General features: G+C 40.5%; 1 long non-coding RNA gene across 1 annotated transcript in view; it reads right to left on the minus strand.

Moving 5' to 3' along the window:
• The window catches only part of LOC309635292, a 31,484-nt gene extending 26,453 nt beyond the window's left edge, over window positions 1-5,031 (minus strand). Inside the window, exon 1 of the long non-coding RNA XR_014248736.1 lies at window positions 1-5,031. This exon is cut by the window's left edge and continues 20,145 nt beyond it. This is a non-coding gene — a long non-coding RNA (uncharacterized lncRNA).
• Between the last annotated feature and the right edge of the window lie 1,438 nt (window positions 5,032-6,469).

Genomic DNA, 6,469 nt, shown 5'->3' on the forward strand with positions numbered 1-6,469 from the left:
CTCTCCATATAAAGATGCTCACCCATTATTCCCTATCACATCATTCTCACAGCACTAACCACTTTTATCTCATTCGTCTAGTATATGATCAAATGAAAAAGGAATTATCCTTTATTCCTCTCTTTCCCTCATGCCTGTGCCTAATCTATCAGCTAGTCACTTCCATCTCCAAAATACACTCAATAAATGTTCATTAGTTTCCATCTCTGCTGTCATTATGCTGTCTAGTTATCAACATCACTGCTTTAGACTACCACAATACCCTCTAATTGGAGGACCTGTTTCCACAGCTATCCCCACATATTCAATTTTTTTTATAATAGTCATAATAATCGTTTTTAAAAAACTGAAGTCATATTCTTCATGTACCTATTTAAAAGCCTCCGATGCTTTCCGCATCACTTAGAAGAAGATCCAAACTCCTTACCATGGCCTGCAAGACCTGCCCACTTCTCTAACTTCACCATCTACCTTCCCTCCACACGCTGCACAGCCATACTTCTGTTGGCTTTCTTCCTATTTCATCAGAGCATTCACTTGTTGCCTGTGCTTGAGCACATGTCTCTGACCTTGACACGACTGGTTTGCTCTCACCATTCAAGTTTTATCTCATATACCACCTGCTAGACATGCCCTTCTTGACCGTCCTCCACTCTGTCACTTTCCATCACATTACTGTGTGTTATTTTCTCCATAGCACCTGCCACTATCTGAAATAATACTATTATTTGTTGACTTATAAGTGTTCCATCTCTCCCACTGATATGTTAGATAATTGACAGCAGGGACATTCTTTGTCTTACTGTGATTTCCTTGGTCTTAAAATAGGATTTATCAAAATAGTAGATGCTTAATTCAAATATTAGTTAAATTAATAAATGGTTTATTACCTGTCTTACTCACAAAAATGTAACTTCCACGAGGGAAGGAACTTGCCTATCACGTATGTTGCTGTAATCTTATTACCCAGCCCAGTGCTTGATGAGTAATCATTAGTTATGTTTTAGATATTTGTTGAATGCAAGAGAAATAAATGACTGAATCTGAAGAAGATAATAAATGTAAGCATTTCTAGGCTATAATTCAAAATTTATTTGTAATGGATAGTGTGGTAGCAGAAGTTAGAAATGCTATCTTTTGGCAGCCTGTACAAAGGGCAGGTAGAAAAGAATTTCCTTCGAAAGATGTGATTGGGCCAGTAAGTATAGATTCTCATTTCAGACCAAAGTACTCAATCTCTTAGCTGCTAGGATCATTGCTTACTGGTGGCTTACAGGTAAGTCCCTCCCCAGGGTTTGCTCCCCACCCATGAGAGCTGCCTCACTGAGAGTGATGGTGCTCACATCCAGTGACTGTTAGATACTGGGGTATAAAGGCACAAACACTTTTGCCTCATCTAGAGATTGTCTGAGAGCCTCTGTATAAACTGCATCACATATTAAGTACCCCTCTTCCCAGTCTTGTTTCCCTCTTTCCTTTAGAGGTATTGTTCCTGTACTTAAATTTCTATCAGAGCCTATTCCCTAGGACATCCATCTAAGACAGTTGGCTTTAGGAATAAGTTCTAAAATGGGATTTTGGAGTTGAATCAACCTTTATCCAGCAGCCATGAGGATCTTATCACTGATAATAGGTGGAGTTCAGAGACACTCTGGCATGCTGCCTCTATGCAATTGGGATGGGATACAAGTGCAAGGAAATATGCTGATAATGGAAATATCTCAGGTGTTCGAGAGGTTCGGGAGAAGTCATAAGTATAAGGAATATGGAATCAGATGGGTGTTGCCAGAAGCTACAGAGACCTTAGAGAAAGTAATTAAAATGTCGTGGGCAATTAATTACCAATTCCAGTGAAATGTGAAAACCAGAGACCTTGACAGCATATACAGAGACTCACTTCTGTAGCCAAAAGCACAAAAAGCTGAGGATCAGACCCAGGCCTTACACAAGGGAGTTGTAGAGAAGGAGGAGTTTTCAACCCTCTCCTGCAGGGACTTGACTGGGAAGGAGTAGGACCCTGAAACTTACAATGGGGACATCAGGGTCAATGTACTTGAAGAAATCCACTATTCCCTGTTAAAGGTAAGCACTTAAAAGTGATGTTGAGGACTCTGCCTTACAACACAGCAAGAAAGAGCTGTTCCAAGATGCAGGAAGCCTATTTACAAAGCAAAACAGATCTAAGCACTGCAGGAGGGTACTGCAGTGAATGCCTTGGTGCACTACCTACGCCCCATTAAGGGTCAACGCTCTCATCCCCACAGCTGCTGATGGTGTGGTCTGCTGCTGGCTCTTGGCAGAGTCCTCTCAGGGATCTCTCTCTGCTGAAAGGAGTTGCCTCTGCGAGATTATACCTCTTTCCAAGGAAAGCCTGCATCCAGTGACTAGTTGATACAGGGGTACAAAGACCTAGCCCTCCTGCCTCAATTTGGAACATCTGTGAAGTGCAGTCCCACTTCCAGAGCTCTTTGAGGGTTGGCTGAGGCCTCTGCTGCAATTGCACTGCGGTTCTTCAGCTTCTCTTTGTGCCCAGTCCTACCTCTCTTACTTTTCAAAGTGCTGTTAAAAAGAGAACTCACCAGTGGACCATCTCAGACTAATTTTCATTAAGAATCTATTTTTAAGAGAACCTCGCCTGTGCAGTTATTAAACTAAGGTTAATTTATGACATACGGTTTGACTCTGAGTTATTAATGGTTTTGACTACAATTCCAATGTGTGTTTGTTTGTTTTTGTTTTTTCACTACACCACCAAACAATTCTCTGACACCAGTTTGTGTCCTAGAATTCAACTCAATTCTGACACTATCTCCCTGGAGAGTGTGTCAGATTCCACAGGTTAAGGACTCAATCCCACAAGACCACCACTCCCCTCCTTCAAAGGGCAATCAAGACCACATTATCACCTGTGCTTCTGACTGACCTGCTGTAGATCTGAGGTTCCAACAACCCCTCCTTCAGTTAGATTAATTTGCTAGAGTGGCTCACAGAACTCAGAGAAACATTGTACTTAACTAGATCACCGGTTTATTATAAAAGAATATAACATAGGGACTGCCAGATGGAAGAGATGCATAGGGCAAGGTATGGGAAAATAGAAGAAGAATATGGAGTTTCCATGCTCTCCTTGGGCACTCTACTCTCCCTACATCTACATGTGTTCACCAATCCAGAAGCTCTGTGAGCCCCACCATTTTGGAGGCCTCATTACATAGGTATGATTGATTACCCATTGGCCTTTGGCTCTCAATTCAACCTCCAGCCCTTATCTGCTCCCTGGAGGTCAGGGGGATGGGACTAAAAGTTCCAGCCCTCCAATCACATGGTTGTTTCCCCTACCAACTAGGCCCCATCCTTATGTGTGGTCCAAGTCATGTCATTTACATAACAAAATATGCCTTTGTTTCTCTCATCACTTAAGAAATTCCAAGAGTTTTAGTAGCTCTGCAACATAAATGGGGACAACCAAATATATATTTCTTATTATAAATCACATTACAGTTATTGTGATTGTCATTACTTTTTATATGAGAATACCATAAGTAAAGCATTGATGTTGTATAGGAATAAGCAAAACATGGAGGTACCATTTCGAGAAGGTCACCCTTTTTCACTTTAGGGAAGAAATAACATGGTGCAATATAGCTAGATAATACAGATAGATAAATGGAAGATGCATAAAGCAATAGACCATCAAATAGGTAATGTAGGCACTAAATTTGTATCATGTACACCACATCACTCAGTGTTTCACAGAAAGTGTGTTCTCATATGTATAAGAATCTGAATATATGCAAAAATGTCTCTGAGAAGGCACACAAAATTTCATAAAATCCGAGCATTCAAATCATAAACTATATTTGGAGAAAAAACTTTAAGGATCTGCTCAAAGCTTTTTTCTTATTTGAACCCTAATTGTAACAGCCTTGATTTTCTGGTTTGGGTCCAGCTATGCATTACAAATTATAAGTTAGGTGTATGTGTGTCATTACAGCTTGTTAGAGTAATAGGAGAATGGATGAGAAAAGATTATTTTGGGAAGAGACGGAGCCATAGAAGTTGTGGGCAGACCAGTAGTAAGTAAGATGGACTCTGAATAGGAAAATATGGGTTCAAAGTGTGGCTCTTCTATTTCTTTTTTGTGGAAATTATTTCACTTGGTCTCCTTATTTTAAAAAAATCTGGATAAATGTGGTTGGCAGAATAATTGTAAGCAGATAGATTAGGGGTTCCCTAGAGAAAGAGAACGAGGAATGGCTTTCTTGACTTAAGAGAAGTTATTCTGGCCAAAGTCATTTTGTGATCTAAGCCTGGCCACAGTGCTTGCCTTTGAACAGGTCTCAGTAATAATGATCTTATGGGGAACAAAAGAACAAACTGTTATCAGGCAAGAGAAGGAAAAATAGCAAAGACAATAAATCAGCTGTAAAGACTCCCAGTTCTGTTTCAATGGTAAAGATAAGCCTGAATCATTTTCTTGAGCTGTTTTGCAGAATTAAACCCACCTTGGGCAATCAACCACTAGATCAACTGGAACCTAAGTGTTGATGATGTTGACCTTTTCTGACCCTCAGTGACTTCAAGCAACGAAAGCTTAGACTTTGTTGACCTGTGCCCCAATTCTATGCTGAATTCTCTCCTGCTCAAGCCCCTTCATGAATATGCATGTGCCCTTAGCTTAAAACTTCCCCAATTTTGCTCTTTGGGGAGACACTGCTTTGGGAAAGATCCTCAGTGTCTTCCTTACTCAAAGCAGTAATAAATTCTTCTTTTTCCCAATCTTTGGCTTTGTTGTGTCTTTTGACTCAACACCCACCAAGAGGCGAACCCAGTTTTCAGGTAACATTTTCACTAATGATTCCAAGACTGTTGGAGGGCAGGTGCTGGGCTTCTGTGAATTTTTCACAAATCTGTGGATAAATGAGTAGATGAAGACTGTGTAGTTATTTTTTCTTTAATCTAGGTTTATTCCATTTAAAAAACTGATGTTATTCTGGGATTATGTTGTTCCCATTTCTTAGTATTCAAAGCCTTCTTGAATAATATGATGAAGATGGTAGATGGTAGAAGTTTGTATTTTTAAAATGCTCTTATCTAGCAAAAAGAAGAAAAAAGTCAGCAATCCAACGTCATTGTACTTAACTAGATCACTGGTTTTAACAAAACTTATTTTGTTACTGAACACAAGTTTGTGTGCCCTATGAACAGTGAGGCCAAATAAACTGAACCGTAGGAGTCTGAAGGAGAGAAAAGTTTATTGCAGGACCAAGCAAGGAGAACGGGTGGCTTGTGCTCAAAAACCCCAAACTCCCTGATGGTTTTTAGGGAGAAGTTTTTATAAGCAAAATTTGGGGTGAGGGCTGAAGGGTGTGTGACTTTCTTCTGATTGGTTGGTGGCGAGGTAACAGGGAGGCGCTCCAAGAATCTTGTGCTCAGCCAGAAATTACCATCCTCAACCTCGGTGGGGGCTTTAGTTCTGCAGAAGAACTCAACAGTATTGTTGTGTATATTCCTTGAGGAGGAACCAGGACCCTGCCTCAAGCCTGCACTATTGTTTCTTGACTGCTCCTCCCTTCTTTCTGCATTCGCTGCCTTCCTGGATTAGCAACTGTTTGAATCTACTTTTTGAAACTCAGGGAAGGTCATGGAAGCTGAATGAAGCCTATTTTCTACAAACAAGAAACAAAGGACACAAAAAGGATTTGTACCAGGGACCCCCATGGGGTCCTGCTCAGTTTCACTTTGTTTTTAATCTTAGTGACCCATGAATCACACAAGTCTGGGAGCTGTTACTATAGTCCTATTTTGTTGGGTGGCAACTTCCTTGGGAGCTTCCCAGGTGTCATCTGAAACTGACCCTGTATGTGGGGAGCAGGGAGAGACCAAAGAAAGAGGTAGACCACTCTAGGTTGGTAGGTGGCAAGTTTAATAAGCAAGGGAGCTTAATTTACAAAGCTCATATTGAGCAGCACAAGATAAATAGATCTAGCCCCCACTCACCAAATTTTAAAAGTTTAAACAGAGGCTTTAACTGGGTTAAGTCACATACACAATCCAGATGTTCTCACTGCCACATTACTATATCCTTGTGTAGTTTCTAGTACAAAGAAGGCAAGCAAGGACAGTGGAGGGAGTGAGCAGCTTCCAAATAACTGGCCCAGCTCACAGGTCAAACTGGCAGTCACATCTTCTTAATGACCTTCCCTAAAACACTTCTCTATTTTGCAGGGGAAGACATTGAGGCCCCGGGAGGTGAAATATCTTCCTTATGATCTTCCAGTTAATCAGTGGCAGCACCAAACCTAAAACCCAGGCATTTTCATTCTTTTATCAATGGTCGTTAACGTAAATTTTTGAAGAATAAAAAGTCTCATTTCCATCCAGAATTTTTGCTTTGCTTTTTCTTCCATCCAGAGTTTTTGAACATTAAAAAAAAAAAATAGAGTATTAAAGAAGTTCCAATGTTTTT

Source organism: Balaenoptera borealis, assembly GCF_965194805.1.
Source record: "Balaenoptera borealis genome assembly, chromosome: 9".
In the NCBI taxonomy this organism is placed as follows: domain Eukaryota; kingdom Metazoa; phylum Chordata; class Mammalia; order Artiodactyla; family Balaenopteridae; genus Balaenoptera; species Balaenoptera borealis.